This window comes from Meriones unguiculatus, chromosome 5 (genome assembly GCF_030254825.1).
Source record: "Meriones unguiculatus strain TT.TT164.6M chromosome 5, Bangor_MerUng_6.1, whole genome shotgun sequence".
NCBI classification, from domain to species: domain Eukaryota; kingdom Metazoa; phylum Chordata; class Mammalia; order Rodentia; family Muridae; genus Meriones; species Meriones unguiculatus.
Window position 1 is genome coordinate 89394526 of NC_083353.1, and position 25571 is coordinate 89420096.

At 43.0% G+C, this 25571-nt stretch overlaps 1 protein-coding gene across 7 annotated transcripts in view; it reads left to right on the top strand.

Annotated features, from left to right (window-relative positions):
- Mitf (melanocyte inducing transcription factor) overlaps nt 1-25571 on the top strand; it is a 210034-nt gene that overhangs the window by 20225 nt on the left and 164238 nt on the right. The window lies entirely within an intron of this gene.

The window sequence follows — 25571 nt, forward strand, 5'->3', positions numbered from 1 at the left end:
AGAAGTGGCTGGATTGCTTTTGTTTATTTTCCTAAGTGTCGAGTTGACTTGTTTCAGTGAGCACCCTTTGAGAAGTTTTGTGGGCTCATTTGATCTGGTCTGGAGTCCTCACTCTTCCTTTGCCACTTTTTTTTTCCATGTTATTTTTGGCACTGCTGGTGTTGGGAGCTGTGGAAGTGATTCACTGCGAAGTGAGTTAGTTTTCCCCGTTTTCCGATGTGTTCCCCAGTCGCCCCCTGGTCTCTTTCCCCCTGAGATGACTCTGCACTTACACTGCTCTCATCTTTGCTGGCTCCGACAGAAGTGCTGATGTCACTTGGATTTCTGAAATTACAGCTGGTAGGAATTAACAGAAATCGTAAAAGTGTACCACTTCCTCATTTCACTTCTTTCTGGACTAATTATTGTCCTGTCAAACCCTTTGGGAGGTTGGGAACTTGGAAGCAAAATCTCTGTCTTTAAGTTCAAAAGGCAGTTTTCAAGTTTCTTTCTGTGTTACTCCAGAGGTATGTAGCCTTAGGATGGAGCTCTGGTGTGACCTTCAGTAACCCCAGCCTGGCTCCTCACTCAGGATCTTACAGGCTGGAGCGTTGGACCCATCTTCTCTCCTGGGTGCAGAGTTTCTGACAACTTCCCTTAAGTAAGTTCCCTTATACAGTGTTTTTACTCACTGTCATTCGCCAGCTCCAGACTGTTATTGGTATGAGGTGAAAGGTTCTAATTTGTTTACTGATTTTTTTTTTTTCTTAGAGCCTTTGCTCTTTGAGGAGTACTGTCTTCTGACCCCTGGTCCTCTGGTTTAGAACTTGCCACCCTCACACATTTGTTCTTCTGTCTTCCCACTCCCATCTCTAATAGCTGGTGGCTGGGCCTCAGGCTCTCCCAGCTCTTGTTTGGTGGTTTGAATGATGGCTCCAAGGACCTGCCCTGGGCATTCCCCAGGCTTTGGATAGGCCTGTGTGGCTGCCACCTGGAGTGAGCATACAGGACAGCCATGCCCTGTTTGGCTCTATTGATTGAACTGAGCCCCATAGAAGCAGAAATAGAAGGGTTCAGCATTCGCACTTTCCTGTGTAGAGGTTTTTGCTTATTTCGGGTGTTTAGAAAAGCATCCATTTGCAAACTGCTGACTTACTATTTTCTCTGGAATGGAAACTATTTGGATTATTTCAATGACTTTTAGCTAAGATTTGTTTGTCTACAGTATTTGTTTTGTTTTCTGGTGCCCTGTTTAGAATAAAACCAGAATGTGTCTTTTTTAACTTATGGAAATAAGTGTTTCTTGGTGGTTAGGAATTGCGCAAACCAAAGTGCATTTGAAATATCATGTTTACTCCACAGAGTCAAAATAGAAACTCTAAAGTGAAAATTATAGATATGTAAATATTTCTATCTTTGGGACATTTGCTTTCTTTGAAAGTTTTTCTCTTGATTAAGACATTTTCAGATTTTAGAGTGCTCCCTTTCACAGTTCATTTTCTCACTAATCAATTTCTCATTTCTCCTCTTCTCTTCTCTTCTCTTCTCTTCTCTTCTCTTCTCTTCTCTTCTCTTTTCTTTTCTTTTCTTTCTTCCCTTGAGAAAAAAGCAAGATTCAATGGTAGACTTGTAGATGACAGTCATGTGTGATCTTGGAGTGTTTGATATGAGGTGGCCATGGAAGTTTTGCAGTTGGCTTTTCCTGGATCGTTTTAATTTAATTTTAAGGTAAAAGATTTAGCTGAGGAGTATGAAATAGTATTTGATCATTTTAAGAACTATTAAGCAACAAATCAAAATTCTTAGGATGAAGGATTTTTGTTGAACCTCTGGACATCTTTTTGCTTTGAGATCTGTATATAGTTAGCTAGCATTTCCTCTGACAGTGGCGATGGAGTTTGAATTGAGATTCTGGGTTATCATAAGAGCAGCTGTAGATTAAGCATGAAGTGAACTGGTAATTTCACGAGATTGGTGATTGTGCATGTTTTACTTTATCCCCACAAATAGCACTGTGGTAGACCTAGCAATTTCTTAGTAAATGAAGAATGCATGCGAGCATACATGAATGGATGCATTGGAAAGCATGGTTGTAGGATCAGCTATTCAGTAACTAATTGTGGGACTTTGGCTTTTTGTTTGTGAGGAGTCTGTCTCTTTTTCTTTTCCAGTGAAAGGGAAGAAATAGACCAGGGATGACTAGGTAGGGCACTTGCTGCTCCTTGGTAGGAAATGTGAACTTTTCTCTCACCTGCCTGGAGTCTCTTGTCACTTCTGCAATGCTGGCTTTCAGCTCCCACCACTCACCATGGATAAGTTAGCTGAAGCCACTCACCATGGATAAGTTAGCTGAAGCCATCTATCTCAGAAGGCTTCTTTCTGAGGTTTCATACTCTGGTCCTTTGATTTTGAGGCTTTGTTTGTTTGGTACAAGTCAGCAACATTCTGTGAAGCTTGTTGGTCAGCAGGAGTTAAGCTAAACAGCAGCAGAGGTAGCAGTGTGCACCACTGGCCTCTCCTTGAGATTGTTTTGTCAGCATGCATATGTACAATTTAATAGACTCACTCAGTATTCCTCTAGAGGAGGGAAATATCAAGAGCTGATGGGATCCGAAGTTTCTCCCTTTTCCTTTGGATCCCTTTAATACATGTGGCGTGTGATTCTCAACACCTGCTGCATTCTGGACTGTCTATGCTGGGGATAAAATGTCTGCCCATAGGACAATGGATGTGTCTTCCTGCAACTCACTGTAGCAAAGATATGATGCAAAGTCTGTTATTTGTTGCTGTGAGTCGAAAAGATGGTAAGGCTAGTTCTTCTAGGACACCATGGCATGCGAAGAAAAGTCCCCCAGCAGCAGTGAGCTTGACTTTGTCATCGAAAGGGCAATGCAAAAGAAATGAGAGAAAAACATTCCAGGTGGAAGCCCAGCAGAGTGTGACTGGGGCTCCAGCGAACATGGCTGGATTTGTGTAGATAAGGGACAACATTGGAGTCTTGCTTGGAGGATGATGTAGATCAGTGATTCTCACCCTCCCTAAAGCTGCAACCCTTTAATACAGTATCCTTATTTTCTGGTGACCCCTCTCCCCCACCATAAAATCCTTTCATTGCTACTTTATTACTGTGATTTTGCTGCTTTTATGAATTATAATATAAATATCTGATGTATAGGCCCTCTGATATGTCACCCTGTGGAAGGGTCCTTTGACCTCAGAAGGAGTTGCAACCCACAGGTTGGGGGCCTCTGTTCTAGATGAACTGTCTTTGTGAGATATGATACATGTTCTGGGTCACCATGAAGACGAGTGATAATCGCAAGAAGGTGGGAACCTGTTACAGATTTCCAGAGCAGTGAGGGCCAAAGTATGACTGGCGTACTGCTTACTAGTGACAGTTAAGCGATTGCGCGTTCATTCATCTATTGAGTCCTTCACAGAGCCAGGAGCCTCTTCTATACCCAGGGAGAAGCCTGTGGGTAAAGAAGACACGCTGTCTGCTCTCTGGAAGCCTCTGCTCCAGGAGAAGAGTCTTTGCACTATTGACAGGGTAAATGATCAACATTCTATTTGTCCATCTTGTCCCGAAGTCATTTCTTTTCTCCAGCAAGTTATAGTCTGGTGACTTGCTTTTGTGAAGAAGTTGGATGGTGAAGTTACATAAGCTGGTAAGGCCCATGCCTTGCGTTGCAAATTCTTGCATTCATGCACAGGGCCTATAATGAAACATTTGGGGATTCCCACAGGGAGATGTGCCCCAGAGAAAGTTCTAGACTTTTCCCATACTTTCTATGGAATAACCCTGGCTTTTCAGTCTACAGTCTTGAAGGTGGCTTTGGGACAGAAAGACTTCCCTGTCTGTGTTCCTTGCTGTTGCCAAATGCGTGGCCTTGTCATTGAGGAGTAAGAATTGGTCTCAAGGCAGCAAGACTAAGAGATCAGAGAAATGGCATACTGGAAAGAGATGTTTTGGTACAGAAACGCCAATCAGTTCCTCCACCAAATAGAAATCTTCTCCCAAGGTCCGCGCTTAGGCCAGCATTGTCATAATAATGCAGAATCAAGATCCAGCTGACTGAGGGAGACAGATTCCTGGGAAGCTGAAGCATCATTATCACAACGAGGGATTGCAGGTTTGTCCAGTGTGACTGCCTTCCCCATTTCTCATGGTTGGTAAAAGCAGTAGCCTGTTGCTGTAAGAGCTGTGGAGTTGGCTTATTCTAGTTTTGAATCTCAGTTGTATTGGCAAGTAGCTGGGTGAGTCTTGGTGGATGATTAGGGCCCTCTGTTCCTTCCCCTGTCAAATGAGGTAGTGGTTAAGCACGTAAGCCCTCTTATTCAACTTGCCTGGGTTTGTATGCCTGGTCTACTGCCGCGTGACAATGGGCAGTGTGTTCTCTTTGTGTATTAACTGTCTTACCTGTACAATGATAACGATAAAGCTGATAATAGTAATTCTTACCTCATAAAGATGTGTTAAGAATTACATGAGATTATATGCACAGAGGGTTTAACACAATACCTGGCACTTAAATTGCTCTCAGTTTTTCTTACTCAGCCATCTCCCTTAGCCTCATTGTGTTGGGCTTTCTAGAATGTCCTATAATACTGTCTGACTGCTATTTTGTTCTATCTGAAAATTAGTGTTTTATAAAATACACTTGCTGATATGTGCTTTTCTTTGTTGTGTGTGTGATGTGATAGGATTTTGTTTTACAGCCTTGGCTAGACTGAAACTCACTATGTTGATCAAGCTGGCCTTGAACTTGTGACAACAACTTTTGCCTCAGCCTCTTGAGTACTTGGGATTATACTGTGTTCCATCATCCCTGCCTTTTTTTTTTTTTTTTTAATACGTAATAATAGAACTTCTGGGTGGGTGATACGTTTTCCATTCTAAATAGTGGATGTCCATCTAGATTTTAATTTTTAACAGAGAACTTTTTTTTTTTTTAGTTTACACATGTGCCAAGTATTTTACTGCATGCTTAGATTTAAAAAAACTGCTTATTTAAATTAAATGGATAGACAGCATCTATCTATCTATCTATCTATCCATCCATCTATCTATCTTCTAAATCTGGAAACCTAGTTTGGAAGTAAAACTTAATCCTGCACTTTCAGTCATGTTTTCCATACATACATGGACATATTTTTAATTTTTTTTAGCAACAATAACATTATGAAAAGAGGTCGGTGTTTTCATGATATATGTGATAGCATAAATGCCACATTACATGAAATTCTGAAATGTTCTGGCGTAGTTTTAACCTGCAGAGGGCTGGTAACCATGGCCTACTAGGTAGACGTTCATTCCAGAGAATCCCAACCAGCTCATCACCTCTGAAGGAAATTGCCTCATTATTCAGAGTCACCTAGCTAGGAAGAAGGTGATTCCTTAGGGTTGGCCCGCTTTTCCAAGTAGAAGAATAAACACATCCAGTGGTTAGGTTAATACCTTGGAATGATTTCATTCTATTTACACCCTAAGCTAATTTTTTTGAGTAGCTTTGGCCTTGAAGCTATTAGACTAGTTGGCGACATTCAGAGGAGTAGCATCCAAGATTGAGATCCTTTGAATTCAGTGTTCCTGGAGCATTACTGTGCACACTGGAGAAATGAATGCTCCTGCCTTCAAATCCTTTCACGTTTGACAGTGCTAGCGTGAAAAACGGCCCTAACAAAAGGCAGATAAATAAGGTCACAGTCTATGGTAGGTTAAGCTGGGTCCCAGTATTTTGGATGTGGGTAGTAACTAATTGTGGAAGCCAAGAAACAGATTAAATCAGAAGTGGCTTCTTTGAGGGTACTTTTTTTTTTCCTTATAAAAAATGTTTCTTAAAAAGAAGCCCTTAGTTGGGGCTTGGTTACAGTTTCTGAGCCGTAGTCCCTTATCATGATGGCCAGGGGTATGGCAGCATTTTGGCAGACATGGGGTTGGAGTAGTAGCTGCGAGTTCTACATCTGGATGCATAGGCAGCAGGAAGTGGGACACTGACTGCTTTGGGCTTTTGCATCTCAAAGCCCACCCCCCATTGACACAATTCTTCCAGTAAGGCCTCACCTACCCCAACAAAGTCATACCTCCTGATCCTTTCAAATAGTTCCTCTCCTGGAGCATTCAAATATTTGAGTGCTTGGGGGGGGGCATTCTTATTCAAACCACCACATTGTTGTGCTGGATCGTTTTACGTTACCCTGACGAGAGGAGTTCCTCAATTTAGAAAATGCCTCCGTAAGATTGGGCTCTAGACCAGCATGTGGGGCATTTTGCTTTCTTTTCTCTCTCTCCCTTTTTCTCTCTCTCTCTCTCTCTCTCCATTTATCTACCTATCTTCACGTTACATCCTGTTTACAACCCCTGTCCTCTTCTCCCAGCCTTGCTCACACGCCCCTTTCCCCATCCTTCCTTCCCCTTCTCCTCAGAGAAGAGAGGATGCTCCTTATCCTGCAGCAAATTAATGTGCTACTATTATTTGAGAGAACTAAACAAAAAATGAGAATAATTTCATTTCGGAAATGGGATGTTCTAGGTATGAGATCAGCGCTAACAAATACCTGGAAGTGTCCACAGTTTGAGGTAAACATGTTACTTAAATGTTACAAAAATACATACACATAGCACCCCATGTCTCCTGCAGACTTCCTCATATGTGTGACTGCTATGGTAAAGGATACCCACACTTGACCTGATACATTCCTGCTGGATATATTCCATGTTTGGTTTCTAAATATTTATTGTGCACCTGCTGTTTTCGTGTATGAGATGGCCCGAGAGACTTGAACAGGAATTAGGGACTCGTCACTTCATCCAACTAAAATGCATTAAATGATTCCTCAGTGACCCCTGATTTAAACTGGGCCGGAAGGTGCCATAAGAGGCCTCTTGTGAGGCATCATTGACTTTGAGTATTTGTTTAGATAACTTTGAAAGCCAGCTTACCTCATTTCCTGTTGGGATGGCAGTTGTTTATTAGACTTGGTCTAAGTCACAGTTAATAGGCTTAATGGTTTTGAATGGTCTCAAATAACTCTCCATCAGGCTGCCATTTACAACCAAAGAGGATTCCTCAAATGAGGCATGGCACATTCAGAGCTGCCTGAGAGGGCCTGTCATCCTCTTAGACCTCACTGCAGAAATTGAGAATCCGGAAAGAAAGAGCTAAAATTACAGTCAATGCTAAACTATGTCTAACAACTCTTTTGCTACATGAAACAACAACAACAAACTATTCCATGTGAAGTTAGTGCCGATTATAAATGAATGACCCGTTGTTAGGACTTACTGAGACCAGTCCTATTCCTCCCGCAAAAGAATTAAATGAAGAGTAGCAGGATGCCCATGTTGGTTAGGAGATGTGGAGAACCGGGCTGGGTAGCTTGCCCTCTGCTTGAGTGGGACTTCTGGGATAGCTAGGGTGGGCATGGGGAACTGTGCCATTTTTCAAGCCATGTGTATTAGATTAGGAAGCTCTAAGCTAGGATGGAGAGTAGCAAGGTATTTGGAAGTCTTAGAGATCTTTTGTCAATTGGGATTGGTGTGTGTCTCAAGCCCAGGCAGGTTATTTGTGGTGGATATTTTGGCTACTTCAGGTACTGGTGTGGTAGATGGAGCCTGGATTCAAACCTTTATTGGCTTCTTAAACATGAAAGAACATAACTGCTTATGTAAGTTTGGGACTAGCTGAATGTTATTATTTTTTTCCCCTTGATGGCCAGGCCAAATATTAGGTAGTTTAAATATCTGCTCTTGGTTCTTACTGCTTTATTTTTGGCCGTGCGTAATATCTTCCCTTATATATCTGTCATTAAGTTATAATTGAAGCTTCATGTTCTATATTTATAGTGATGCATGGAAATTGACCTGTGCCAGCCATTCAGACTTAATGGCAAATGTTGGCTCACGCCAGAAAGTTTTTGAAACCTACTCTCTCTTCAGAGGATGTCCGATCTAAGCCATCCATCTCTCCTCCCCATAGGCTCTGACTGCACAGGGACACCTCTATGCCTGTGCATGGAAGAGCATCTCACTTCTGAAAACCATACATCAGCTTGCTAGCTTCCTCTCCCAGGAGTCTGCTTGACATGTCTTTTTGTCACTCCGTTCCTTAGCTCACTGACTGTCATGCAGGGTTTCAGTGAGCATCAGTTCAGAAGTAGCCGTGTATTGATGATAGGTGACACCCGTGCCACGAGCTATGTCCCAAGGGCTGTCAGGCACTATCAGACATTTTACAGCTCTTGAATTTTCTGGATTTGGGCCATGTCTTAACTATACCCATCAGTCCTTGAAACCAGCTGTTGGAATCTCATAATTGAGGTTTGCCCACACGCCAGGACTTCACTTTGGTGTCAAGAATACAGTGGGATGCGAAGCTGGTGGAATCTTTGTACTCATGGAGCTTTCTTGTATATGTGTATGTATCTGTCTCTCTCTGTGTGTGTGTTGGCATGTAAAACTAAATATGTACAAAGAAACAAATATATAAGTAAGTGAAGTATATATGTACTAAATGATGGTAACTGTTTGGGAGAAAGAGAAAGCATGGGTAGTGTTACAGTGCTTTATAATTTAGAACTGAATGGACAGGGAAAGACTTGATAAGAAAAGGGAAATTGAGAAATGGCCTCAAGAAGATCAGAACGGGTCATGGAGGCACTGAGAGAAAAGTCCAGCAAACAGCAAGGGTAAGTACACGGTCACTAAACAGTTGTGACTGATTCAGGAAGCATGCTGTGATCATGGGAGAGGTTAAGCAGAATGACAAGCTTTGGAAGTAAAGAAGATGGGCAGGGTAGTGAGAGGAGGAATGTGATCTGGCCAGAGGGAGACCCGTAGGCTCTGTTATGTCTTAGCATTCTGCTTGCTGTAAATGGAAAGCCAATGTAAACTTCTAGCCAGAAGACTAAGAGGATTGATAGTATAGACAGTGATCTAGTGTGATGGGACACAGTGGTATAAGAATTTGGAGATCAGGGGCCAGCAAGATGGTTCAGTTCATAGAGGTACTTATTACCATACTTGTCCACCCTAGTTTGGTCTTCAGGACTCATGTGGTGAAAGGAGAACACTGACTCCCACAGTTGTCCTCACATGCACATGTGCACTGTAGCACATGCTTGGGGCACCCCACCCCAACAAGAATTTGGATAGCAGCTAAAATGTGGCTTTGTCCCAGGTATAGGCAACTGTATTCAGCATTCTGAGCTTTGATTTTTCTCTTCTTGCAACACAGTGCTCATTTTTAATGACCTTCCAGCTATGCTGGGTCAGCATCCTCATCCCAATTTCAGGATGCTGAATGTTGTGTCTACACGGCTGATTGTATTTCACTTTAAGCACGCAGAGCTGGATCTCTAACGTGTAATGATCTTAGTGCACCTTGTTTTTAACTTAAAAAAAGTTTTCTATAAGCGTCTTACATTGAAAACCTTGGGAATTATAAAGTAGGTTTATATGTTGATGCTAAAACTTGCTTCCAGATGAAATTTGTGGGGAATCACAGATCTTAACCTTTATCTGTAACCTTAGTGGTGCTTTATGAGGCATAGAAGATAAAGTTTTGTGTTTTACACTGAGCTATCACCTGGGACATAGTAATAAGCAACACAAAGGTTCCCAGAAGTTGAGTAGGAGGAGATGGTCTGGGTTAGGGCAGAACCCTCCTAATGTCAGAAGAGAGGGAGGGAAGGTCTGGTTAGTTGGAGGCCTATGAGAGCCTTAGCCACAGTTGATGTACAGGTACATCTTCTCACCAGCATTTGGTAAGTTGTTTGCAACATCCACTGGGCCCCAGTGCCACACAGAGTCAGAGGTGCCAGGAACTGGCAGACTCTCTTTTGTAGCCCTGAGCAGTTTGGCTCCTCCCCAAACTGGCATCATGCTGTTTAGCACATCAGGTACCTGTAATTAACCCTCTTTAGAAGGCAGTGTAGGGGCCATCTTTTATGACTCTAGAATATTTTTGGGGAAACTTAGCCCTCTCCCTTTTCTCAGCACATTTCTTCTGCTTTCTTTGTTGTTTACTGCCCTTTCTAGATGGTGCCCAGCTGGCATTGTGGATGGCCAGTTCATTAGTGCCATGTGGAGAGGTCCATCCTTCTCCTTGCCATGTCTTCAGTCTTCAGTGTGAACTGTCAGGGGCCTGTGGAGGCCAGTCACGCCATCCATGGTTGGACTCGATCTATTTCTCCTCTTCTGTGATTTGGCTTTTTCTTGGGAAGTCTAGAATTGAGTTAGGAGGTAACTAACTCTATTTGTAAGTACTGTCATAGAGTGGATGGAGAACTGAGGGCAGGAAAGGGGAGAGGTCTTCTAATCTAGTTGAATCACATGCAGGGCTCCTTGCTTCCACCACCACATGGCATCATTTTCATTCTCCTTTAAACTTCAGGCCTTGGCATGCCTCTTCCTGTCATCTCTAACACATGTCCACCATTCTGTTTGCTTCCTGTTTTATCCTCAGGGTAGAGGTTGTTTCTTCACTGTCTTGATTCCTCGTCTGACTTGGACTGCCATGCTCCTCCTCTATGAATCCTGAACTTTTTATTTCCCTCAATGATCACTGTGTATTTAGGTCTGGTTTCTACCTCCATGAGGCCAGAACTCATAGCAATTGTGTTCAGCACTGTATTTCCAGAGGTTAGACCAGGCACGGACACAGATAGACTTTGTTTCAAACATTTGTGGATTAAATCAGTCATTCCATAAGCAGGAGATCAGATAGTGGCAAACTTCATGTTTTGTTTTACTTATTTACATGAAATGTCTGTGCCTACCATAGCTCAGACTAACAACTGTTAACAATTTGGGATATTATCCAAGGATATAGGAGATGTGATTTCTGTCTCTGATATGACTCAATTTGTGGCTTTGTGGCATTTTTATTAAGATTGTCTTGGCACAAACCAGAACTTAGTGAATCATACAAATCAGCATTACTTAATTGGTGTAAGCTTGACATGCAAGGCTGTGATTTATCAATTTATTTAACTATAGTTGTGTTTCTGCTCCTTCTGTTTCCAAAAGTGAGATTTAATGCTGTTTGGATTCCCAATTCTACTTAACTAAAAATGAATAGGGAAAGCATTGATTTTCCTCAGTGGGCTTTATAGAGGGCTTCTTTTTTGGGATGGGGGACAGGAAAGGGTGTTTATTTTGACTTAGAGGGTAGGAATAGAAAACTAAATGGATATTTCTCCAGAAAACAAACCAAACAAAACAGAACAGGATTTTTGACTGTATATATATATATATATATATATATATATATATATAATAACAGCATTGGACTTCCTTTCTGAAATGAAATGCCTTAAGTATTTATGGAAACAAGATGGCTTTCCCTAGCTGGGTTGGTATGTCTGATGCATAGCGAAAGCTTACACTGTTATACAGTGCACTGAGGCATACTGGATCTCAGAAGTCCAGCTCAAAGGGATATACAGATAGTCACAGCCCAAAGTGCATGAACTGAACATGGCTGAAGAGCTGGAAAATCTGATGTATACTGTTTCCTAGCCATTCGTGCTTTGGGAAAAAAAATTGAGGAAGCAAAAGGTCAGGGTGAAACCCAGATGTTGCTATTTTACATTTACTTGTGTGACATTTGTTAGCTGGGTGACCCTCAGTTACCCAGTGCACTTCTTTTAGCCCAAGAACTTCATCCATCAAGTGAAATGGAGAGTAAAAACATCAGCTGCCTTCACAGTTGTTATGAAGATTTCATGAGTTAATGAATGGGAACAGCGCGTCCCTTCTCAACTTTATTATTTTTTTTGGGGGGGGACAGTATACTGGCTAGTGTAGTGGGTAATGGACTTTGGAGGGTCCCTCACCTGGGTTTGAATCCTGCCTCTGTGGCTTACTGCCTCTGTCACCGTTTATTAGTCGCTAGACTGTTCCATGTATGCTTTTGTGTAGAGGAGTAATAACATGGCTACATATGGTTTTCCTACAGATCAACTGAGTTAGAATTTGTCAAGTGCTCATAGTAGCTCCTGGTCCATGCTAAGTGCTGTGCAAATGTTTTCATTATGATGGAGAGGCCTGAGCTTAGCTCCATTGCCACACTGTAGCCATGAAGAAGTAGCTTAGAATCTATGAGCCTCAGTTTCATTTTATAATGTGGGGTGATTGTGAAAAGCCACGTGAGAAATCAGTGATTCAAGTGTATGCTAAATGTTTAGCCAAGGCTTAGAAAATAGACTACTCTGTGTATTCATTCTTCTCCTGTCATAAAATATCTAACAAACAATCTAAGAAAGTAGGAGGTTCTTTGGGTTCATGGTCTGTGGGGGTCCAGTTCATCATGGAAAGCAAGGAGCTTGAGCATCTGTAATGAGGAGGGAGAAAGAGGTGCATCCTGGCGCTTTCCTTGTTTCTCATTTTTATTCATTCTGAGATCCCAGTGTTCGGGGTAGTGCTGCCCACTCTCAGAGTGGGTCTTCCCTCCCCCATGAAACTTCTTGTCCCTTGCAGACAAGTCTAGAGTGTATCTCTTGGGTGTCTCTGAATCCCCTCAGTTTGACAATGAAGATTAACCCCTCCCCATTAAGTAAGTCATGAGTGTGTCTAAGACTTTTCTTATAATTGTTTCTACTATTACTATTTTAGTTTCCTTTTTTTAATTGCCACTACTACCACGTCATGTACAGCATGACATTTCAGAATAGATTCCCCAACGCTATGTTGAAACGAATATAATAAAGCGGACATTAATATCGAGGTTTGCTTCTTCCTGTAACTAGTGGATTAGTTACCCAAATGAACCACTTAGGTACGTTGAAAAGTGTCTAGTGGAAGATGTATAATCAAGCATGTATGATTTTACAAGTCACCAAAGATCAAAGGGTCCATGTTCAAGATCAAAGCTATCTATTCCTGGAAAATAATAGGGGAAACGATGGGAAGTAGGATTTCCACAAGGAGCATTATAAAGTGAGCATATACTGTTCAAGTCTATTTCCTGTGTTCACTGCGGCTGAGCTCATGAGGGCATAGCTTAAATTTCCAGTGTCAAATCCTGTCTGTGGCATCTTCGGAAGCAGCTAACTAATGATTCTAGTGCTGTTAGCATTTTCCATGCTAGTCACTTGGGTCATTGTCACTACAACTATATTTAGACCTTTGCGTTGTTTTGCAATATGTCTTTAGGTGCAGCTTCCCCTTTTATTTTAGAACGAAAATAAGAGATAGACACAGCAAGAAGAGTGCAGAGTGATGACTGGTGATCAAGAAATCTATAGCTTTGACTGTTGCAGTGCTTCTCAACACGTGGGTCACAGTTCCTTTTAGGGGTCGAATGACCCTTTCACAGAGGTTGCCTGAGACCATCTGCATATTAGATACTTATATTACGATTCATAACAGTAGCAAAATTAAAGTCCTGAAGTAGGAATAGAAATAGTTTTATGGCTGGGGGTCACCACAACATGAAGAGCTGTATTAAGGTGTTACAGCATTAGGAAGGTTGAGAACCACTGGACCGGTGTTTGGTTGGGAGCCACCTGTGCTTTAGTGAAAGGGGGGAGACTTGCATTCAGCCATTGAACGCGCAAAGAATTGCAGGAGTATGAAGCTCTGAGCACTCAATACTTAAGGTTCAATGTTGAAGGGCCGATGAAATTCTTAAATTATGTGTCCTGGAGGGACAAGGTCAACCAAAAATACATAAGAGGGTTGGAGAGACAGCTCAGTGGTTAAAAGCACTGGCTGTTCTTCAAGAGGACCAAGGTTCAATTCCCACCACCACATGGCAGCTAACAACTGTCTGTAGCTCTAGTTCCAGGAGATCTCATACCTTCTTTTATCTCTGTGGGCACCAGGTACACATGTGTTACATTCAGTCGAAACAAAACCCATATATGTCAAATAAAACACCCCCCACCCCCTTTCTAAATGGGAGAACTTTCTTTAGGCATATAAAGATATTGTTAGAGAATGACATTATTTGAGGGCTAGAACCTGGAATAAAGAGAAACATAGGCTTATTGAGGTTAAGACCCCAAATTGGAGTCCCTTTAAAGCTGTGGTAGGAGTGATGGGCTTTGTTCCAAGGCTAAGAGGGAGACACAGGAAAGCTTTATGTAGGGGAGATGGGGTCCTTCATATTTCTGCAAGGTCACAAGGACTGTACTGAGGAGACCAATTGCAAATTGGTGACAGAACCACTCAGGGGCAGTGCAGGCAGGGGCCTCACAGCGGTCCAGGAGATGGAAAACAGTGGGTGGAAGGGAGAGGTACCAGGGAGACCGGGTCATAACTAGGATGATTGGCAGTGTGTACAATGGTAAGACAGGGGGAAGAAAGGACGTGGTTAGATTTCTCACCTGGGCTTGTGCGTAGGACAATGGCACTGTTCATGGTGATGGCTGTTGGGAGAGGCAGGTTGAAGAGGGTGGACATTCTTTGAATATGTAGGTGATGGAACAGTTGTTACTGTGGCAGCTGTAAGAAGACCTGCCCGGGGCAGATTTTGTTTATTAATCTGGTTTTCATTTTCATCTGTGAAGTGTAATAGACAATGAACAGCTGTATAAGCGAAAAGGAGCTCAATTTTCTCTGTACAAGAAGCCCAGGTGTCCATGACCACTGCAATTACTTTGGCGGTTCCATCATATCAGGACCAACATTGATTTTTCTGGGCTTTTAGCTAATGTTTGTCACCCAGTGATCGGGAAGTGGACAGCCCACCTGCAGGGTCCAGGAAAAAGTTTTCCCAAAACTGCCTTCAGAAAATATCTCCTGCGCCTGTCAGGGGGTTGTACCTCCGTGGTCAGCCTGATATCTTGAGCAAACTATGGGCCTTGATAGTATGAAGGAAACGATACGTAGGATGGTACGTGCACTTAGTTGTTTTTGCGTGAGCCAGGTTTGGTCAAAGGATGGAGGGATGTGCGGCGTTTGAGAATTTAGAAGAATGTAATCGTCCGGGTGAGCAGTTTCAGCGAACACATTTGCTCTTAACTTCGTTCTAAACCCAACTTGCAGTTTCTCGTTAAAACATAAGCGAAGAGATTTGTGTACAGTTTGACTGCACTTCTCTTAGGGCCATTCAAACACATGCAGCTGGGAATTGCATTTACAAACATTAAATGCAGCTTCTCTCATTCTGATACTAATCTTGATCTACAAAAGACAACCTTTTTTCTTCAAATATATTCCCAAATCTGATTCTTATTCTTCAACCCTCAGCAGACCTAAGTCTAGAGCAGATGTGGAAAATTCCACTGGGTGTTCACCAAGTGATATGCAAGTCAAAGCAGGAGATACATGATGGGAAATGTCATACCCTTGACTTTTTTTTTTTTGTCTCTGTGAAGAATAAAATTATTCTGTGCTTAAGAGTAGAGAACTGTTTGTTTATTTAGTCAGGAGGTAGTATTATTTAATATTATATCAGTATTATAAGATGCAAATATTTGCTCTCTACCCCATTTTAATTCAAGGCTGTCTCGTCAGCTAATAGAGCCAGAATTCCCATTTTAGGTGACCATTTTAGGTAACAATGGTTCTGAAAATAAGTAATACCCAGTTCTAGAAGAAAGAACAGACAGGAAAGATCCTACCATTTCTACCGGGTGACCAGGGGGACGATCTACAACATCTCAGGACTGCTTGCTTTCTTTCCCAAACCCTGGCTGAGATAGAGGTGGCTGTGCAGTAGGCACGCCGACATCACATCTGCATCCAGCAGCACCTTGGAGACAGGATATGTGGGAACGATTGATGCGTGCTGCCGCATTATAATGCGTGTGGGGAAGGGATGGAAACCGCCCATGGATGGTGAAGGGGAATTCCAGGGCAGCTGTAGACACCACCAATAGGCAGGCGCACAGTGTGTGCAGTGCCTGAGAGCTTCAGAGATATGTTTTCAGTAAAGGCATGATTAGGAAATACTTCTTACGACGTCTGTCTGAGTGAGTTCGGACCTTGTTTTGTCAGTGATGAGGAACAACTTAAGAAGGGTCATATTAATTTAATTTTGGAGAAAAATGGAATTCATGAGTCCAAGATTATAGGCATTTAGCAATCCTATAGACACACTAGATCTATATGTAGTTGCAAGAAATACCGGAGCTGGGTGTGGTGGCACATGCCTTTAACACTAGCACTCAGAAGGCAGAGGTAGGCAGATCTCTGTGAGCTCAAGGCCAGCCTTGAACGATATAGCAAGTTCCTGGCCACCAAGACTTACAAGTGTGACCCTTTGTCCTAGGTAGGGTTAGGGTTGCATTGATGAAACACAACGACCAAAACAAGTTGGAGGAACAGGTTTATTTGGCTTACACTTCCACATCATAGTCCACTTTTCAACCTACCTAGTGCTGTGGCCCCCAACCATAAAATTATTTTTTTTTTGCTGCCTCATAACTGTAACTTTGCTACTGATATTGTAATATCAGTATTATGAAGGATATTTGACATATGACCACTGTGGGGGTCATATCTCACAGGTTGAGAATCACTGTCATAGTCCATCACAATAGGAAATCAAGAGAGGAACTCAGACAAGGCTGGAACCTGGAGGCAGGAGCTGATGCAGAGGCCATGGAAGAATGCTGTTTACTGGCTTCCTTCCCCTGCCTTGCTCAGCCTGCTTTCTTATAGAACCAGGACCACCAGCCCAGGGATGGCAGCACCCACACTGGGCTGGGCCCTTTCCCATCCATCACTAGTTAAGAAAATGCTCCTCCAGCAAGACCGTATGGAGATACTCTCAGATGACTCTAGCCTATACCAAGCTGACAGAAAGCTAGCTCGCACACCCTGTCTCAAAAATAAAAATATTGGGACTCCCTTGAGCCCTTCGTCCGGTTCTTCCCATGGTAGCATTGAGTGTATCACAACCAGGAAATGAGCTGGTGACCGTTGAGGGAAGCCCACGCTTTGTCAACATTCGTGCTGGTGGCTGCTCTGGGAGCTATGCCTGGGACGGAATGGAAGCCATAGTATAACACAGAGGTTTTATATCCACGGAGGTGGATGCCCATTTGAGGCTGCTGTCATCCAAGATGGGCGGAGACAGTGGTGATGGCAGTGGGTATTTGTGGGAGTGGTCGTGGGATCTGTTAGGGCCCTGGCACGCTGACAGCAGTGGTTTCTGAGGCATCCGCATGGGTTCGCCTGTCTCATCGAAGGCTTTCTAAGTCCACATGGAAGCTATCACAGTTTATTTACTCGAGGGACGTGTGTATCAGCACCCCCTAGAAAGGGGTTGGTAGACCCCAGGCACACAGGCTGCCATAGCACAGGACTTTGGGGGCATGTCAGAGAATGGCAGCCCCTGCCATGTTCAGTGCATAACATGAGTAGCCGTGCATGAAGGCCCAGACCAGGAAGATTCTCAGTGGGCGATAATAATCTACAGAAGTGTTTATGGACCTGAGTTTTACAGAGAACGCTTGAGCCACTCTGAATTACTTCTTTGAGCACTAGCCTGTAGCATTACCAGCTCTTAATTTTTTAAAATGTCTGTGTTAATCAGTTGATGCCAAGGCCAAATTAAGTTCACACCCACGCCTTTGACCCATCATACTAGAATAATGGTAGCTAACTTTTATTGAGTGCTTATTATGCGTCAAGCACCCTGTGTACATTATCTAGCTTTATCTTCACAACAACTTCATTAGTGACTGTTATTTTTCTACCAAACAGATCAGAGTGCCGAGGTTAACAGGGACAAGGCACTAAGTGACAAACTATGACTGGAACCCAGGACTTCCTGATTTCTAAGTCTGAGCACATGCTGTGCATATTCTGGGTATGCTGGTACATCCAGGTGTTCACTGTGCAAAATTTATTTTCCTGTAGGCCATGCCTCATTTCAGTATCATTCCTCTATTAAGTACTCACAGCCTATTTTTATTTCTCAGTACCTCTGACCCTTGGCCAAATAACCACTGATCTTTTCACGCAGACTTTGGCTTTTCTTTATTTCTACCTGTCTCAGTGAATGTGGGAATACTGAACTTCAATTAGATAAGGTGGTAAATGCTTAAGCAGATGCCATTTCAGCTGAAATTTTCAGGTTTTTAAGAAACCATGGACATTATAACTCACTGCCTCAACACGGAGCCAAACATCACTTGTCTGGCATGCACTTTGGGGGACAGGGAAGAGACTACTGGTCCCTCCTTCCTGAGTAGCAATGAGAATATTCTTTACTCAGCAGAGACCCAGTTCCACTCTGCATCTTAGGGAAGTTCAGATACTGAACCAAGCTAAAGTGCTTCCTGCCTTTCTTACCTGTCCTTCTGTATTACACATCCCACAATGTGAGAGAAACAGTCTGCTTATAACCTGGTTACTGTTGGCTGACAGTTTTTTTTTTGGGTGGGTAGAGAACAAAATAAGGTCTTTTGTTTGGTTACTTAAGTTCTTTAGTCAAAGATGGATACACACATATCTGTAATAAATATATATATATATGCATATATAGCGAAGTAAATGTGTATATGTATTGCTGTCCTTTGTTAAATATGAGGTCTATTTTCATTGTTTTCAATATCACAAAGAATGGCTGAGGGTCCACCTACTCTACCTGTCTGAGGAATGTGAGATACTTAGTTGGTGTGGTGGTCTCTTATAGCCTTGGTTAACCCCAAACTTGCCTGGTAGCTGAGGAAGACCTTGAACTTCTGATCCTCTTGCCATCAATTCCCAAAATGCTGAGATTACAGGCCTGTGCCCTCATGCCTGGTGGGAGTAGAGGACGCTTTGTTACACTTACTTACAAAGTTACAATTTTAAATCATCTATGGTATTTATTTTGTACATCCAAATGTAGTGTTGTCCAAGATGTGGTTTGTGGGCCACCTATGTCAAAATGGCCAGTGGTGCAGAGACAATTCTGAATTCCTGGGTCTTGAGAATCTAGCTATTCTGACCTGAAGTCTCTGGGAAGCTCCTGTCTCCCCAGTCTCTCTGTGACTTTCTCAGACCTGGGGAGAGTAGTTTGATGTATCAGAGTGTATCAGAGTGATGTTTCTTTCTTTCTTTCTTTCTTCCTTCCTTCCTTCCTTCCTTCCTTCCTTCCTTCCTTCCTTCCTTCCTTCCTTCCTTCCTCCTAATTTCACTCTGCTATCTTCCTTCCTTCTCCCTTCCTTTACACATATTGGAGGAAATGATGGCAAGGATTTATCTAAATTGTTTGCTATAGTTGGTGAAAGGCTTTTGTTAATTTACTAGAATTGCATTTCAATACCCTGCTTTCCTTTGTGGTCTGCACAAAAGGAGCCATTGGGAAGAAATTTCTCCCCACCCTGTCTCTCCTTTCTCTTTATTTGTACCCACTCTTATTTTTCTCAGATCTGCAGGAAGGAACAACATGCTGTTTGTCTCTCAGGATGAACCCTGCCTTTCTTGGCTAGTAGGAATTGTCACCAAGGCCCGACAGCTTGCTAGTCCTCCTTGCTATCAGTCAGAGAATTCACCACAAACAGTTCTCCATTTACAGAGGGAACTTTTGGAGGAATCAGAGCTCTTTGAGAAGTCATTTCTCTGATTCTTTGTGCCTCGGGTCACAAAGGGAGATCCCAGTGGGTTCTTCAAGTGCACAGTGCTGAACTGAAAGCGTCCCAGCAAGGAGAAGTTCCTCGTGCTGGAGAAAGACCCTGATTGAGGGCATTGCTCTAGAAGCTCGTCCGCATTTCAATCCACGGTACTTACTAGTTGGATTCTTAGAGATGAGGAGTTCTAGGTGATTTGGGACTCCCTAAAGACATGTGGACCCGGACCATACCATGGAGACAGAGTCTTTGTTTATAGAGAGCTTCATGACAAAGAAAATGGCAGTTGTGTGCATGTGTACGATTGGAAACCTTCAGATCAATCTCGAAGGTCCTGTGTCCTTAACTAGACGTGTGACTGGCCCACAGGCTCTGGTCCCTAACTCTTTGAATATGGATTATGTGGGAGCCTGCTGTCTGTTTGGGATGTACTTGTTTTGTTTATTAGCACAGACCGTGTGCCTTCCTGCCTTGTCTCCCCCATGAAAGCTTCATGTTGGCTGAGAACCTTTGGCTGTGGAGCTGTATGTAGCGTATGTTTCGGGTTGTTTAGCACTGAGGGAGCAGAACATTCCTCAGGAGGGCTGAACAGGGCAGGCTGAATGGAGCTGTGAGTCACAGCGTGCTGGGGCAGTGGTGTTCCTAGAATAATAACAGTGGCAGTGGTAGCAGCCACAGAAGCCCTTTATTGGCAGCAGCCAGCCAACATTTATGGACGCTTCCCGTGTGCCAGGCCCTCTGCTAAATGCCTTCCCTACATTATCTTATTGAAATCAGAACAGTCCCATGGACCAAGAGCATCTTTTATGTCAGCCTTATAGATAATAATCTCAGTCATGTGAGTACTAGGAAGTAGGACTGGGACGTGAACCCTGATCTCTAAGATGTTAAAATTCATGCATTTAGCAATAGTATCACATTCTCTTTACCAAAAGGGGTGTGGTGGGAACAGGCTGGCAAGATGGCTCAGTGGGGTAGAGATGCCTGCTGCTAAGCCTGGCAACTTGGGTTCAATGCCACAAGACCACGTTGTAGAAGGAGAGAACTTATTCCTACAAGCTGTCCTTGACCTCCACACACATCTGGCATGCATGCATACCCTGCCATAAATGGAATGAAAACAATATAAGAGAAGAGGCACTTTCTGTTACTTTTTCTTTAAGTCACAAACAGTCTCTACTTTGTAATTTAAGCTCTAGGGACAGGAAAAAAGTTTTCCCCTTAGTTTTTGTGAGTTGAGGTTTGTAAGTGATAGGAAAAAAAAAAAAAAAACATTATGGGAAGCCCAGGCTTTGGAAGTAGGGCACACTTTTGACCTGACACAATGCCCATCATGATGCATGGTCAAAGACAAGAGCATCCTTGGGAAGTGAGGGGCTGAAGAGATAGCTAGATAGTTATGGGCCTACTGAGAAAGCATAGAGACCCAATTTGAAACCCAGAACCCATGTGAAATGTCAGGTGTGCTGGTGTGCATACACAATACCCACATCGGGGAGGCGGAGACAGATGGGATCCTTGCAGGTCCTGGTGAGCTTCAAGATCCCAGTGAAAGACCTGTTTCAATAAATGAAGTAGACAGACCCTCCCCCCCCCAAAAAAAAAAAAAAAAAAAAAACACTCAACGTTGACTGCTAGCTTTCTTGTGCCTGTGGAACCTGACCCCTGAAATTTTCACACCTGAAAATGAATAATGTTTGGTCAAGGGGAAAAAAAAGAGATGGCTCTTCAAATCCAGAGAGGTTTCTACTTTCATGCAAGAGAAACAGTGACATTAGATAGAGTGCCAACATACAGTAGACCTCTGCATAGTGGTTAGTGTCATGGACGTTTGATGAAAACTAAAGTTCTGTAATCATGCAAGTGTGGGAAGTTATACATTCCAACACCTATGGAAGCTCCGTAGCACCAGCCCTGTTAGAATGTCTCTGGTGTCTACTTTAAGCGTTTGTATTTACTAACTGGATGAAGTCAGTGATGTCTTCATTCTTATTCACAGATAAGGAAAGATTACATGCTTACTGTGGTTGAGCTGGGGTGCCAACTAAGGCTGGGATGTTTTGTTTTGTTTTTCAAGGTAGGGTTCCTCTGTTAGCCTGTGGCTATCCTGAAACTCACTCTGTAAACCAGGCTGGCCTGTAACTCCAATATTCGTCTGCTTCTGGCTTTTGAGTGTTAGGATTAAAAGCATATGCTACAAATGCCTGGCCAAGGCTGGGATGTTAACCAAGGCTGGGATGCTAACCACAGTTAACCAGGGTGATGGTGGTCCTTAGCAAGTATACATACACATAAGTTACATATATACATACTAGGCCCTTCACTTGTGTTGGTGTCTTATCTAGCCTTCTGGACAATTACAATGTAAAGTTCTGAAATGTCAGCGACCAACAAATTTGGGTATCTTTGTGTCTCAGATTTATTTGAGACAGACTCTTGATGTTCTAAGAAGCAGAGGAGAGTTGATGGAGGAGTCAACCAGTCCACTGTGGGAAATGTGGATAAAGAGGACAATCTTATTCTGATAATGCTCCTTACCAAACATAGGGTTAGAACACAAGTGACTTTCAGACTAGAAGAATAGAATAGAATAGAATAGGATAGAATAGAATAGAATAGGGAATCCCTAAGAACCTGGCTTTGTCAGCATCTGCCTATTGTCTGCTTTACCTTGCTGCCTCTAGATGCATGTGGACCTGCTTCTAATGCTTCACAAGCTGTTGACCTAAAGGAACATGAAGCTCTTTGAGTCCTGATAAGAAATAAGTTTCTGAAGTCTAATGTCTCATCAAGCGTGCAGAGTCCTTCCGTAAGTGATTGTCTCTGCAAGTAGGGCAGATGATATTCCCACAGGGAAGGAGCAGAAATGTGTTTCAGCAATATTAACTGCTCCCAGGAGCAAAGTCTTGAATTTCTTGTAAGATATGTTTCTACTGCCGCAAACACACCTTAAATAATATTGTTTCTTATAGGTATGATCTCATTCTTTTGACGTTCAAAGGCCCCAAGGGCACACATCTAGTACCCAATCCTGAGAAATATGTGTTATTTATAAGTTTTGTTGTAGAACTAGAGCTTGGTCAGGTCAGAAGCAATTCTGTGATGAGGGGTAAAGCCAACCTGAAACCACAGAGAAGCTGTGCTAGTCCATACATGTGCTCACTCCATCCAGCCCTGAGTACTTGGTTCTATCCAGAGGTTACTGCTAGGGACCTGGTTTCTGATCTGCTTTTTGCTGTTAGCTCTGCTTCATGTCAAGGTGTTTACTAAACACTTCTAGGATTACTTATTTCTTCAGAGGGTTAAAGGAGAGGGAGAGAGAGAGAGCATAGAGAAGGGGGAGTGATGAAGGGAGGTGATAGAGAGAGGTTTCTAGAAGACCTATCAGAACACAAAGAACAATGTCAAACAGATCAGGGTCCTGTTCCCAGATGTCAGCTGCTCTCTCTGGCGGAAGAAGAGACTCAGGCCGTGGAGTGAAGATTGGATGCCATGTTCTACTCTCAGAGTCTCTGCAGGAGTGAGCTACACCAAGAGAGGTGGTTGTCAGAAGAAAGCAGGGTGTTTGCAAGATCAGCAAACATGGGCACAGTTCTAAACAGTTGTGATCAGGGGCCCGGGGGGACCTGTCGGGTTTCCTTCATGTCAGCGGTTATTTACGAAGTTGGCCTTTGGTGAACAAATGGCCAGATCAAGATTTGAAGGCTGACAGGCCTGGCTTGCAGCAGCAGCCCACTCTTTGCACGTTTGCTTCTCATAAAATCTTCGTGGTTTGTACAGTCCTACACTGGATGTGGAGCCGACCAGTGCCTCTTCCCTCCATGTGCTTTCTGTGTCAGTGAGTCCAGCCTTTCACAAAGGCAGCATAAATTACCCCGAGCAGACGCCTTTTGTCCTTTGGGTCTCAGGAATACTCCTTGTATCTGGCATTGGCCTTCACGACATTACATTTTATTCTTTAAAAACTGCACTACTGATGAAATTGAAATTATGATTACTGAAAGGCACTAGCAATGAGCTCATGGTCAAAATTTCCAAGTGCTGATTGTACTCTAGGCAAGCACTGTGCTCAGTGCTCTAGGTAAGTGCTATGCACAGTGCTCCAGGTTAGTGCTGTGCTCTGTGCTCCAGGCAAGCACTGTGCTTATTCTCCCATAAGGAGTGGCACTGTGGTGTCATTTACACATCACATGTATCCTTTGAAGAACACTTGGAGGGTGGGGTCTGCATTTGTCTCTATTTTGAAAATGAGAAAACTGAGGTTAGGCAAAGTCTATAAGGCAATTTGAACAAAAACTGGCAGAGCCAAAAACTTAAACCCAGCTTTCAACATTAAAAAAAAAAAAAAAGACCAACTTGTTTATATATCGATGATGATTATTGATGATTATGTGGTGTATGTGTGTGATGTGGAGGGGTGCACATATGTCCCAGCACATGTATGAAAGTCAGAGGACAACGCTGGGGAGCTGCTTCTCTACTTCCACCTACATGGGGTGCACCTGATCAAACTTAGGCCCTCAGGCTTCGGGGCAAGCTTTTTTTATGTACTGAGCCCAATTTTGTTTGACTCTAGGATCTGTGCCCTTAGCCTCAGTCCCCTCAGCTTGCAACCATGATGCCCTGAGTGTCTTCACCTACCGTTGAGCCAGGAAGTTTTTGGGCTCTGGGCTCTGCTCTGCTGGTGAATTCTTCCGATACTCGATACTCCAGTCTCTGCATTCTAGGCGTGTGGATGATAGAAAGAGTACAGTTACCGGCTTGGACTTGGGGAAAACCTGACTCTGAAATATCGTAGCATAAAACTATGTTTTACAGACACAACAAGCTTGAGAAATGAAGCCCAAAGTTGGAGGATGCGCCCATCAAAGCACATTACACACCTCAGTTAATCAAAGCTGCTTGGAGCTGATGCAAAGACACAGCCAGACCAGAGAACCTGAAGAGAGAGGTCAGGAGCCAGGTGCTCCTTCACATCAGTGCCTGGAGCACTCAAGAAAGGAGAGGACCTTTTACTTAGTGAACAAGGATGGGGGCATGTTTATCCACATCCAGAAGATTGAAGCTCAATTCTTACCTTGCATCGTATACAAAAGTTATAAGGCTCTAGATGATAAGAAACCAAGAAGGAAACATTAAGGAGAACCCTAAATGATCTTGGAGTTGCCAATGACTTTCAGAGAAAATGTATTGATAAAGGACACAATTCATAAAGAGCAAAGGGATCACAGAATATCTGTACAGATCATTGTACTGGATGAAGCATTAAGATCAAAATTCTACAAAGAACTGTAGAGGCTGGGAAGACAGCTCATTAGCTAGAATCTTTCCTGGGTAAGCCTGGCAGACACCTGCAATAGCAGAACTTGACAGACAAGCAGGCACTGAGGGTCTTGGCGTCAAGCTGACTACTTAGACTAACCAAATCAGTGAGCTCTAGACCCTACTGAGAGACCCTGCCTCAATATAAGTTCAACCTCTGGGCTCCACACATATGTTCGCCCACATGTGCATATGAACATGCATTCACACATGCAAAAATGAAAACCTGACCACAACCTGACAACAATAACAAGGAAACAAATAAAATAATCTCACCAAAACCGGACAAAGGGCTACATCATCCAGAGATGATCTAGGAAGAGCCACAAGCAGGTGAAGCGATTATCACCAGAGAAATGCAAGTCAAAGCCATGATGGCATGCCACGTCCTGTCTATTGGGATGATTACCATGTTTTCAGAAAGGAGAAGGCGTTGGTGGGACTATGGAGAAGTTGGAACTCTGTGCACTGCTAATGGATCATTTGATGGAGCAACTGCCATCGGAAACAGTATCAAGATTCCTCAACGACTAAAAATAGAACTGCCACATGATCCAGCAACTTCAGTTCTGGGCACAAATCCAAGTGAATTGAAACTGGCGAGTCAGAGAGATCTAACACCCATTTTCTTGATCACAACAGCCAACAGACAGAAGCAACCAACAGATGAATAGATGATGTAAATATATGTATGTGTGTGTGTGTGTGTGTGTGTGTGTGTGTGTATGTGGGTATTAGTCTTAAGAAAGATTGGAAAT